At 37.9% G+C, this 12152-nt stretch overlaps 1 protein-coding gene and 1 long non-coding RNA gene across 3 annotated transcripts in view; one reads left to right on the top strand and one right to left on the bottom strand.

Annotated features, from left to right (window-relative positions):
- The window catches only part of CREB5 (cAMP responsive element binding protein 5), a 391322-nt gene that overhangs the window by 18139 nt on the left and 361031 nt on the right, over positions 1 to 12152 (top strand). The window lies entirely within an intron of this gene.
- Positions 269 to 8850, bottom strand: LOC114233898 (uncharacterized). Of its 2 annotated transcripts, none has more exons than XR_008558099.1 (4): positions 8765 to 8850; positions 6335 to 6534; positions 3080 to 3181; positions 269 to 499 (listed from the first exon to the last, which is right to left on the bottom strand). It is a non-coding gene; the product is annotated as an uncharacterized LOC114233898 (long non-coding RNA). The 2 variants fall into 2 exon arrangements; XR_003620085.2 differs by lacking the exon at positions 269 to 499 and adding an exon at positions 896 to 957.

Raw genomic sequence — 12152 nt, 5'->3', positions numbered from 1 at the left:
CACATGATATACTGAAGTTCCTCTATTTGTAATCATACGATTCCAAGAGTAATCATGCCTAATGATTTTCTGAACTTCTTAAAATGGAGACAATTGATTATTTAATGGCTCCAAGTATCTTTTGTGAACAAATATTTTTTATTAGGTAATATGAAGAAGCTGCTGGAGTGTGGTTGAAGATTGAATGATTGCTTAAGTGTGAAACTTTGAAAAGAAAAGGAATTTAAGTCTTATATAAACCTCCTAATCAAAATCCCCTTACCTCCTGTTTCCTTGTCAGCACGTTGTTGCATTTCTGTGGACACCTCTATCTAACATCTCCTGAGGTTATTTTATAGTGACCTTTGACAAGACCTATTACACTTGCCATGTTTATGGGAGGAAAGAGGCCAGGCCTGGCAGGGGAGGGACGGCAGTGCTGTGGGTGATGAGGGGATCTGAGCCAGCTGTTGACTTCCTTTGGTGGCTCTTAGAAAGGCCTATTGTCTCCAGTCTCATCCTGGAAGATAATAAGAAATGATATGTGAGGGAAGAGATTTGATTTACTAAGAAAGGGTTGTTAGCTCATAAAAGAGCTCTAGGTCTCTGTCCATGGCAGTGTAGAACTGTATGAAAAATAGGGTTAAATTTGGGAATGACCTCTTTATTGTCTTTAGAACTAGAGTGCGCTTTCGGAGGTACCTCTGTTGTTTGGGAAACACATATACTGTTTCCAATAATACATATTTGTGTAAGTATATAGAGATTGATTGACGTATGCATCAGTTGGGGAATTTCATAACAAAAAGGCACCATCTTTATGGATAACATTGTTGTAGGAGGAAGCCACTAAATAAATATGTATTGAGTGTTTATAGTGCTAGACACAGAACTAGGCATTGGGGAAGAGTGGTGAACAGAGAGAGGGTCCTTGCCTTCATGGAAGTCATAAAATCTGCTGAGTCTCAGTCTCCTTATCTGTAAAATGGAGGTAATAATAATACTTTATAACCTTTTAAAGAGCAGTAAATGGCTATGAACATGAAAACACCAGTTAGATTTTAAAACACTATATAAATTATGAGTGGCTTCATGATTGATGTACCAAATATACTTATCATCCCCTTTGGGAACAAATCCTGAATAATTATTTTTAGTTCTGAAAATCCTCCATACCTATGCAACCTAAGATTTCATCCTCATACTTAAGGGAGCGAAAACTTCCTTACATTATAATCCTAACAAAAAGAAAAGAATATGTCAAGTATGTGGTTTGGGTTGTAAACAATTTATTAGTTAGCTACTGCTGTGTAACAAATCACCCCTACCCAACATATATTTATTAACTAAGAGTTTCTGTGGATCATGGATCTGAGTGTGACTTAGCTGGGTCCTCTGGCTCAGGGTACCTCAGAAGGCTATAATCAAGGTGTCAGCCAGGGTTGTAGTTATCTTGAACCTCAGGGGAGGGTCTACTAAATTCACATGGCTGTTTCAGGCCTCAGAAGATCCACATCCAAGTTTATTTATATGGCTGTTGGCAGGCTAGGAGTTAAGCAAGGGTTCCAAGAGGGAGAAAGTGAGAGATGGAAGTCACAGGTTTTTATCCTGTTTTGTTTTAATCTAATCTCAGAAGTGACATCTCATCACATTTGCCATATTCTATTCATTAGAAGCCAGTCAGTAGGTCCAGCCTTCACTCAGGGGAGCGATTATACAAGTGTATACCAGAAGACTGGGATCATTAGGGGACATCTTAATGCCTGACTGCTCCAACAAGGCTTATGTAAATAACATGCCATGAGTTAATGCTTGCTATATGTGTGGCATTAATAATGTTGCACTATTTGAAATAAAAGAAATGGGGAGAATAAGTACCATCATTCCCCTAAGACACAGTAGTTAGGACAGACAGGCAAGTCGGTGTTAGAGCCCCATAGATTTTGAGTTGCAGCCAATAAAGAAGTCTGGTTCATTCTTTTACTTTGACACTAGCTCGCACCTGGACATTTACAACCTCTCTATCAGGAAAGCATTTGAAACTTCCCTTCCAAATATTGGAGGTAAACAAAGTCCAGTCTTTCCTAACCAAGAGTACCAAATAAAAAAATACGTTAATTTTAATTTGCTATTTCACGGGATTGATTTCTGATCACTCAGTTACTTTTAATTCACCTGAAAACAAAGCTGATCCAATCATGTTAAGATGAAGGGGACGAACATAGTAGGCATAGAGGAGACATAGTGCTATCAGAATTATTTTGCCATAGTTAAGAAAAAGGAAAAAGACCACTGTGGCCAGAGCTTAGTGGGAAAGGGGGCAAATGCTATGAGATGACTTTGAAGGTGGGGTGTGATGAGCCAGGTTAGAGGTTTAGATTTCAACCTAATGCAATGGACAGCCATTGCAGTGTTTAGGGTGGCTGCAAACAGCTATGAATCTGTTTTTGTTGTTTTTTTTGGTTATTCTAATTGCATTAGTTTTTGTATCAAGCTATATTCGAAAGAAAGATTCTCAAATCTATTAATTAAAAGCCGTGCTGGAACCAAGCTAAAACAAGCCCTGAAACTTTATAATCTGATGTCATAATTATGAAATTGCAGAGTTGTGTGTTTCAACCATCCAGTGGCAAAGGCAATATGGTTGATGTATTTGGAATGAGGTCCTTGTATCATAGGGATTCCTAGTATTACATTAGTTTCATGTGACAGAACTTACAAGAAATTCATTCAGAAAAACATCCAGTGTAGGAGTCTTTTTGGCATATCCTGTGCATATTTTCTCAAACAAGCAGCAATCGTTTTTTGGTTGTGTCATTTATGACTGTTGCCTGTGTGCAGTCCTGTGGCTCTTTGCTAAGCCATCCAGCAGGCACCCAGGCAACTTGGCAGTGTCATCTGGGATTTTAACATTACAGCACAAACATTTAAAGGAGTGGTCTTGGTAACTTCTCTTTCCTCCAAATTCCCCCTAAATCTGACCTTGCGAAAAAAATACCCCAAAGGGAAACAATAGGACATCTGTTGAAAGGATAACTAAGAAAGGAAAGTTCCCAAGTCTTAACACTGGAAATCAACCAATCCTAACATTAAAATCTACCTGCTGGTGTGCTCCTTTCTGAGTCAAGACGAATGTTAGCTGACTTGAACAAAAATGGTGGAAAGATAACTGTATCTCAAGTTCGAGGATTCCCTTAAGCTCCTTTAAAAAAAAAAAATTACAGATACATTTGCTGTTTTCTGCTTTTAAAAACTTATAGAAAATACATAAACATAAAGAAGAAAATTCTAACTAAAAATGATCACTGTTGGTGATTTAAATGTATATCCTTTATGTAATCTATGCCTTCATCCAAACATATCATCCTATCTAATAAAAGGGTAATATGCAAATTAACTGTCACTCCGTCATAAAGATGGTGGCACCCATAGCAGCCAGGGTGGGACGCTGGCAGCATTGCCCCAGCGATGCGAGCCCAGCGTCCCATGCCCTGGCCGTACGGAGGGAGAGAGGGGCCTCTAGCCAGATTCCGGGGTGTGGGATGTTGGCGTTGTTGTAGGCCAGGCTGAGGGATCCCCTCTACCTCCTGGTGCATGAAATAACTATAATTCAGTTGTAGTTTTGTGTTTGGATTTTTTATACTTCACATTATTTTGTAAACATTTCCTTAGGGTCATGATTTATTTTTTGGAAAATATTTCAGTGACTGTATAATCTTCTATTTGTCATAAGTTACTTAAGCCATTCTGCTTATTATTGGATGCATAGTCTATTTTGAAATTTTCCCTGCTAATAAATAATATTGTGATGAACCTTCTTGCACAATACCTTTCATCTGCATCTCTTATTTTTCCAAAGGAATTAGCCCAACAAGTGGGTTTTGATACACTTTACTAAACTGCTTTCAAACAGTTTGTACCAGTTGCCTCATCATCATCAAGGCAATGCATCATCCTGTCTGACTTTACCTCTAATCAGAATTTAGATATTGTCATAAAAAAGGAAATTTTTGCCAATCTATTGGGCCAAAAATTACTTAATTTGCTTTTATTTGGTTAAAAGGGATGTTGAACATTTTCCCATTCATTGGCTGGCAATTTGTGAATCATCTGTTCATGTCTGTCTATGCCTTTTGGCCTTTTTTGTTGTTGTTTTAGTATTAATGTTTTGCTTATTGAAATTTACATTTTTTAATATGGAAAAATATGCACATTTTATCTTTAAATTTTACAGGCAAAAATATAGCTTTATACTTTCAGTATAAAAAGGCTTTTAAAATATTTTGTGGTTCTTAATTCCTGATATAGTGGTTTATATATGAGTCTGTAACAAGGAAAACAGTTTATTTTTAGAATAATGCTATCTCTGCTTGTTATAGCTACAGTTATACTAATAATCCTTATATTTTTCTGCTTTTTTTCTTCTTCCTTCTACTATAATAAAACTTAAAACATCTAGGCTTCTTATCTCCCTTTATTCAACTATACTTTTAGGTGGCAACCTGCCAAGGGAACCACAGTTTGAAAAAAATCTCATCTGGGAACTGAATGGGATCACTAGCTGTAGTCGAAAGGAACAGTTGATGAGAAAAAAAGGATAGCTTCTGTTTCATGCCAAGAAAAGAAGGGGCTTCCTGGTGCCAGCTCAATGAGCAGGTTAGTTGGTGAGGGCACGGGTCTGGAACCCCAGGTCCTGACAGTTCACTCTCTTCTGCCTGTGGCCAGAGATAGCTCTCATCTCAGCTGTATCTCTGCTGGCTCTTTTTATAATGAAGCTAATGATACCTTCAGGGTATGCTCTAATTAATTATTCTTACAGACTCCAAAAATATAATTACTAATTATTATCACTATTAGATCATTAATTTCTTCATTTCTTTTACATAATTTTAATCGAATGCCAAAATTCAACACCCAATTGCAGTTATTGGTGAGTACTTTTTTGCCTATTATCTTCACAGCTTCTTCATGTTTATTTGACCCCATGATAAGCGAATTTCTTAAAATATGGATGTTTAAAAGTTTCTTGAAAATACTTGGAAATCTGGAGTTCCAAGAAGAGGGAATGTCAAAAGAAAAAGTTAAATTTTATATTGCCACAGATCATTGTAACTCGATAAAATAGCTAAATATTTGAGACCATTGATTTTTAAACCACATTAATTTCCTTTTTCTTCAAGGTGAGCCATATAATATGGTCACTGGTAAATAATTATACCTAAGACAATTACAGTTTATCTAGATTTTCATTAGGAAAGCCATGTGGACATAAATAATTTAGCAAACAACATGTTCTGTACTGTGCTTGCATTGTGCAGGTTTAAGTATGAAATTATTAACTTACTAAGAATCTTTTTTGTCAATTCCATAAATTCATAAAATGAATGTGGCTGTGAGTTGAAAATACTGAAGAGAGTGTGTGGTTGGCATTGGTAATTTCTCTTCAATGGCTTGTTTAATTTAGTGTCTGAGCATCTTATTTTTGTAATTAGGTTATAAGCTCCTTAAGAGTAGAGATCATGGCCCAGCGGTGTGGCTTAGTGGTTGAGCTTTGACCTATGAAACAGGAGGTCACATTTTGATTCCCGGTCAGGGCACATGCCTTGGGTCTCGGCTCAATCCCCAGTGGAGGGTGTGCAGGAGGCAGCAGATCAATGATTCTCATCATTGATGTTTCTGTCTCTCTCTCTCTCTCTGAAATCAATAAAAAACATACTATTTTAAAAAGAGAAGAGATCATGTATTGTAATTGCTCTGAAAGCAGAGAGATTGAACAAATGCTGGTTTATTACCTAGGAATCCTAACATGTATTGTTGTTTTTTTAACCCTGACATAATCTATAACTGTCTGTGAGTCTTTGGACACTTAGGAAACTACATGCTGCCTCAGTTTCGCCATCTACAAATGGGAAAATGATACCTTCTCTACCTTACAAGTCTCCTGTGAAGCTCCCATGAGGGTAACTCCATGGGAGAGGGGGTAGATAGCTAAAAGCTTGGTATAGGCTAGTAATAACCCAGTGTCATTTTATAAGGTTGTTTTATTTCTAGACATAGGATTGCCAGTGGATATACATATTTTGACCTTTTCCCCTCCATTTTTGCCTTGGAGATGATGCATACTGATAAGAACTGAGAGTTGATGTAGCTGAGTTATTGTCAGATGTTTCTGGCTCTTGTGGCCTCGCCTCTCCTGGGCTGGCCTTCATGTGAACAGGGGCTAGATAACTGGCCTCTTTAATTAAGTGCCAGCTACAACATCTTCATCAGGGGAAACAGTCCAAACATTTATTTTCTTTGCAAAAGGCACGTTTTAGTGGTGGAGTCCATTTACTTCTGAAAAGATCTCATTTACCTGAATGAGGAGCGCATATTTATTCTCAGGGCAAGCAGCGAGCTTGTATAATTCTTGTGTGACACATGAACCAAACACTCTGCTGTAAATTACACTTGGCTGGAAGAAGATGCTCTGGATGAAACCATGTTTCTGTCTTGCTTACTTGCTCTTCTTGGGTTGGGGCTGAGAGCTGGAAGATTGGCAACTCTTGGATTTATCTGGAAAACGAACAGTATTCTTTAGAGAAACCAGAAAGGGGTGAGTAATGCCATCTATGTGTATTTATATAAAAATGGGGATTTGGGGATGTGACCCAGGTCCAGCATTTGTCTAGCCAGGAGACTAAAAGTGTCACAGAACATGTCAGAGTGGCTTGTGGCATTCCAGTTTATTTTCAAAGGCCTTTTGAGAACATAATTAAGCCTTTCCCTTGGTTTTATTTCCAAGTTGCCCTTCACTGGTTACATTAATGTGTCACAAAGTGGGAATTTTTTTTGTTGTTGTTTCTGTGAGCCTTCAGTCTCATAAAAATTAAATGTGTGCATTCCTGTAACCTGATATGGCCTCTCCAGTGAAAATCAATGCTTCTTGCCTGCGCTGCTCAAGCTGCAGACTCTTATTATGGAGCCGAGTCCATTGTGCGCATCTGGGCATATGGCCTTTCGTCAACCCATGTTTTCTGATGTTTCTGAAACATATCTGAGACCTAAGCCCCACTACAGACAATCTGCTGGCCTGTGTTTAGCCTCCCTGTGTGTTTGCTAGAAAACATCAGAGGGTGTTTTTTACCCCCTCCCAAAGTTTTCTCTGGGGAGTGGGTACAGAATGGGGCCAGTTTATTACTCATCTATGTATTATTTCTTTGGCTGGGGGTAGCAAGAACATCTGAAGAAAATGGATTGCCAGAGGGGTAGCAAAAATTCAAACCAGTTCTTTTTCAGACTTAAATTATACTATCTTAAATATGCTAAGTACAAAGCTTTATTTGCAGACTCATGATTTGCCTGTGTTTAGATGCAATTAATCACCTCTTTCAACCAACTGGCGTTTCCATCACAGTTTTCTTCTAGGAAATAATCATATGCTGAATTTTAGCATTAGGTCCTGAGGTTCTCTAAGATTCTACTTGAACTAATCATTGCCTCTAATAAGTGGGACCAGTCCAGCCTTTCATAGCATTTGATTGTGAGATTTAAGTATGTGAAAACAAATGATGAACTATCTGTAAGGGTTCTTTCTCTAGTTTAAGGAGGAGAGTAAGTCCAGTCATGATTTGGGCTCCATTTTTACTTGGTGGTGCTGATTCAGTAGGACAGCATCCCCCAGAGAACTCAGCTTTACTCACAAGGCCCCACTGACATGATGAGCAGGAAGGACTCCCCCATCCTGAATCACATAGATGAGCACCTGTGTAGTGGTTCTCAACCTTTCTAATGCCGTGACCCTTTAATACAGTTCCTCATGTTGTGGTGACCCCCAATCATAAAATTATTTTCGTTACTACTTCATAACTGTAATTTTGCTACTGTTATGAATCATAATGTAAATATCTGTGTTTTCCTATGGTCTTAGGCTCTACAGCAGCGGTTCTCAACCTGTGGGTTGCGACCTACAGGTTGAGAACCACTAGCAGGGTTGCCTAAGACCATCGGAAAACACAGATATTTACATTACGACTCATAACAGTAGCAAAATTACAGTTATGAAGTAGTAACGAAAATAATTTTATGATTGGGGGTCACCACAACATGAGGAACTGTATTAAAGGGTCGCGGCATTAAAAAGGTTGAGAACCACTGTGTTAAGGGGTGTGACCAAAGTCTTCATACTATTGTCTGTTCACGTAGAGAAAATAATTAATCATTGGACTCAATTAATGACTACTATATGCCAGACACTATGTAAAATACTTTACTTATATAGTTTTATTTAGTAGTTGTTATATCTCTATTCTGATGAGGAAGCTAAAGTTCAGAAAGGCTGAAGATTTTACCCAAGATCATGTAGCTGTGTCAGAGCCACTGTCCATATGGGTGCCTCCTTTCCTTGTGCTCCTAATCACGGTAGTATATACATATGTAGAAAAGCTTGCAAGAGAGACCACCATTTCATCTTCTTCAGATGAAACTATCTGTATGGTGATAATACCATTGAATTCTTGGCTCCATAGATCTTCCCTCCATTACTTTCTACCAATACAAAGATGCCTTTTAGTTATGTCACCAAATATTTTACTGAGTACCTACAAAATCCTAATTTTAGTGATCATAGAATTCAAGAAGTACAATAAAAGCACAACTCATTTCACCTAACAACAGGAGATTTAAGGTGTAGTTGATACTATAATCTAACTAAATGGAATTGCAACTGCTGTTATTAGTAGTCATATCATTAATAATTATATGTAAAGATACAGTCCTGTTAACTGTAAACAATGTCATAGATTACTTCTTAAATGCAGCCACTCAAAATGATCATCATATTCAGTATTCTTTACATGATTGTTTTTGGAATCATAGTCTTATATTTGTTCTGAAACCAAAAAGAGAATAGACATTTGTGAGATTCAAGTCTGATAACTTTCAGAATCAGGGTGAATTTACAAACACTGGCATTCATCCCTGCATGATATTTTCCAGTTATCCAAAAAGGCTTTTATTCAGAAGCCATTTGTGGTTGGGATGCATTGTGATGCATCATTTATGCACTGCCTTAAGTGTTTATTGGGTAGAGTGTGCAAGAGACAAAGCATGAGAGTCCTGCTTACAGCCCTTGCTACCTAGAGACACATTTGCTGATATGTAATAGAATTTCATCCAAGAGCAGATACTGCTTAACTCATTCATTTCTAGTGAGCTGAAGTTCAGATCTTCCTTTAACGTTTAACCCCAAATATGCTGATTTGTATTTTCACTTCCAGGAGACACTCACACTAAAGAGTATGTTTTGCACTCTAACAGTGGGATAGAATGAGGATGTGGACTCTATCAGAAAGTTACCATTTGGGGGTGGTGGTTTAGAGAGGGCTCTTGAGGATGGACTGGAGATCACAGAGTCCAACTTTTCACCATAAAGGGTCTCATTTTTGTCCGGTGCTTTTGTATTTGAAAGATATTTTCTTGCTTAATTAATATAAATTAATTAATTTTCTTTTAAAATTGAAGACATTCCTAATTGTTAATCATAAATTGTGATAAACATGAGATGACTGATGTTACCATACTGAATAAAAAAATTTCCAGCCAAAATTTGAGAAAGTTGGCATTTTACTTGGTATGTGAGAGGTTTTTGGTGCATGACTAAATGTTTAAATATATATTAAGCTTTTGGAAATGCTGAAAATAGAACTGATCCCTGTTATTACTTTTACAGACTACGTAGGAATCCAGAGACCCCCAAGTGGGGAGCAGTTGGATTTAGCAATTGCCATAAATTCCCTTCTACTTCTAACATTCTATGATTTGTGAATACCATTAAAACGAATAAAATTGACCAGTTACAAATGTAGTTCCAAGAGTGAGTTTTGAAATCCAGGTCCAAAATTTGTGGAAGGTTGGGGGAAAGGTACATTTAGATACCCCCCAAAACCTGGAGAACAGGGTAGGGATGTGGGAATAGCTGTGCTTTGGTGTGCCCCACGATTTTCCAAAGCAATGAGTATGTTGTCATCCTTGACTACAGACAGTTTTACTTGTGCTAAAAACAAAAATAAAAACAAAAACTAGATTCTTCATGTGATGTGGTCGCTACACCCAGAGTGGATCTTACAGTACTCTCTTATCCCAGGCTTCACATTGCAGGCAGAATGATCTGGAAAACCAAAGTTGACTAAGCCTCTCTTGCATTTCAACTGCCCATGGGCTCAAATTTAACCTTCTTGGCTTGATGTACAAGGTCTTTGACAATGATCCTAATCTACACCTGATTCCTCTCCACATATGTTATGAACCTGCTATACAAATTTTTTTTATTATACTTGCAACTATTAGACCTTGCATAAACCCTTGCCTTTATACATATTATTTTGCTATCCGGAATATTCTCTCTGCTCAAGCTTTGTTGGATACATTTCTAATGTCTGGCTAAGATAATTGCACTTAAGTACCAGGCACTCATTTAATCTTCACAATGATTTGGTTGCCATCATCAGTGCCACTTTGTGGAGGAGGAACTTGGCCTGGAGAGGTTAAGTAAACTTCCCCAAGTCACATAGCCAGTAGATGCTGGAGCCAGGATTTGAACCTGTGCAGCCCATCATTTCAGGACCTAAACTCTTAACCCTCATGCCAAGCTGCCTCTCCCCTAAGATGGCACCTCCAAGGGCAAAGGCTGTTCCAAACCCCTCACATGGAGTCAGCTCTTCAGTTCTTAGGATTCCCAAAGTGCTTTCTAAATCATCCTCATAATAGAATTTGGCAAGTTGAATTATTCTGTCTCTCTGTGCCTTTGTAATTTGTGAGTAATTTTGAGTAATCATTCAACTTCATATGCTCAAGACCTAGCAAAAGCAAAATGCCTGCTACCAGGTAAACACTTAGTAGAATGAATGAATGGACAGACACAGAAGCACTTGTCTGTACACAGGTGGGTCAGGATCATCTATCCTTCTAGGACATGCTCCTGGGATATCAGTTGAAAAACACTTCCTTCCAATAGATTTTACTGTCTCAGGGGTGCAGAACATTCCAACAGGGAAACGTAGAGCTCTCCGTTGTCATCTTCACGGGACAGTAAATAATTTCCAAATCTTGCAAAGATGCCTGTGAATTCTGCTGAGTATCCATGTAGCACTCCAGTCCGACAATGTTGATTTATGTAAGTATAGGTTTGGTGCTCTGTGAGAGCTCACCATCTGCTTAAGTTGTGTTTACTTTAAGTACCAGTCAGCATTTTCCTGACGAGTTATAGAAGCATGGTAGTTCAATTTAATTTTTAAGCAAAGTCTGTTTAAGAATAATTTGTTAATTACTAGTTGGTTGATTTTGTTTCCTTAAATTAAGGGCTTCAGTTAATATCACATGCTTGTTGCCAGCTTGCTGGAAGCCACCACCGTGGTGCCCACAGTGGCATGGTATATTTTAGTCCCATTCTTCTATGCCAGCCCATAACCCAGCTTTTAAATTCATCTTTAGCTAATTTTATAAGTCTGGAAAGTAGCTTGATGGTTTACTAGCTTTAGCATTTCGAGTTGGAAGCTTAATTTAACAGATACTTATAAAAAAATTTAGGCAGAAATTGATTATTAGGCCTTCAATATAATGGGCCACACAGAGCCCTTGGATCAAGGCTGATTCTTCAAAATACAGAATTGGAGTTAGCACCATTTGGGCTGAAGGTGTTTCATCAACTGCACACAAGACACGATCCAAACCTGTGGATGGCTTGAAGCCCAGTGATTTTTTTATAAGAAAGGAGACATTTGGCAGTCTATTATTGGGAGGTTTGCAGAGGCTGGCCATGGCCAGCCAAAGAGAGCACAGAGGTTGGGTGACTGTAGATGTGTAATGGTTTTGTAAATGTTTTGGTTTCAATAACATTTCAAATGTATTTTATCAATGCATTTTCCCTTTAATTTTTAGAGCCTTGTGTATTTCAAGGGAAATCTAGTCCATATGTTTTTGATTCATTTATATTTAACTCATCAAAACGTTGTTTTCTAAGAGTTATTTGATGTCCATGAAGACTTTAGAGCTTGATTTAAATACCTTCCAATGTTCTTTATCCCTCCTTTTTAAAAATAGAAAGCCATCTACTCTTGGCAAAACCTAAATTCACACACACCAAAAGTTTGCATTTATTTGAAAGCTCCAAGCCCATAAAGCCATTAAGCTGGGCC

The sequence above is a fragment of the Eptesicus fuscus genome, chromosome 14, assembly GCF_027574615.1.
Source record: "Eptesicus fuscus isolate TK198812 chromosome 14, DD_ASM_mEF_20220401, whole genome shotgun sequence".
Lineage (NCBI taxonomy): Eukaryota > Metazoa > Chordata > Mammalia > Chiroptera > Vespertilionidae > Eptesicus > Eptesicus fuscus.
The sequence above is the reverse complement of the archived record's forward strand: the minus strand, read 5'-3'. Positions and strand labels throughout refer to the sequence as shown.